Raw genomic sequence first — 840 nt, 5'->3', positions numbered from 1 at the left:
AAGAAAGGTGTTCAATTCGAAGTGATGGTTCTGCCAGCTGTAGGAGATTGTGTGCTTTGGTAGTAGATAGAGATAAGATTCTGATGGTGATGGCGTATCATCACTAGTGATCTCCAGAAAGACGATCAACTGCTAAGGCTAGTAAGAAACGGGGGGGTAGGAAAGAGTGGCTGTTACTACAATGACAAATGTTGGCGGGGCTGTGGGGAGAAAGGAGCCCTTCTCCACTGTGAGGGGGATGCAACCAGCTGTGACCACTGGGGGAATCAGTGTGGAGATTCCTCAGAAAACTAAGACTGGGGCCGGGGATATAGCTCAGTGGCACATCCCCTGCCTGGCAAGTATGAGGTCCTGAGTTCGACTGCCAAAAATAAAACGAGGATTGGAGGTGCAGTTTGACCCAGCTGTTCCCCTGCTGGGTCTTAGCAGAAAAATTAAATCATTGTAGCAAAGTGATATATGTGCACCCATGTCTACAGCAGCACAATTTGTAATAGCGAGATCTTGGAAACAACCCAGATGCCCATCAACCAAGGAATGGATAAAAAAGATGAGGTATTTTTATACATGGAGCCCTACTCAGCCATAAAGAAGGATCAGCTGGAGACAATATTACTGCTTACTTCTAGGTAAGTAGATGTAACTGGAGACCATGCTCCTGAGCAAAACAAACCAGATGCACATGTAGAGACGTTGTGTTAGCTCTCTAGTGTGAGAAGATCAAAGAGTAAGATCCAAAGTGTATAGTAGATATTGTAAAATGGGAAGAAACTGTGAAGGAAAAAAGAAACTGGGATAGGGGAATGGAGAAGAGAAGGAAGAAAAAGAAAAAAATGCATA

Source organism: Octodon degus, unplaced genomic scaffold (genome assembly GCF_000260255.1).
Source record: "Octodon degus isolate 3935 unplaced genomic scaffold, OctDeg1.0 scaffold00033, whole genome shotgun sequence".
In the NCBI taxonomy this organism is placed as follows: domain Eukaryota; kingdom Metazoa; phylum Chordata; class Mammalia; order Rodentia; family Octodontidae; genus Octodon; species Octodon degus.
This window is presented reverse-complemented; position numbering follows the sequence as displayed.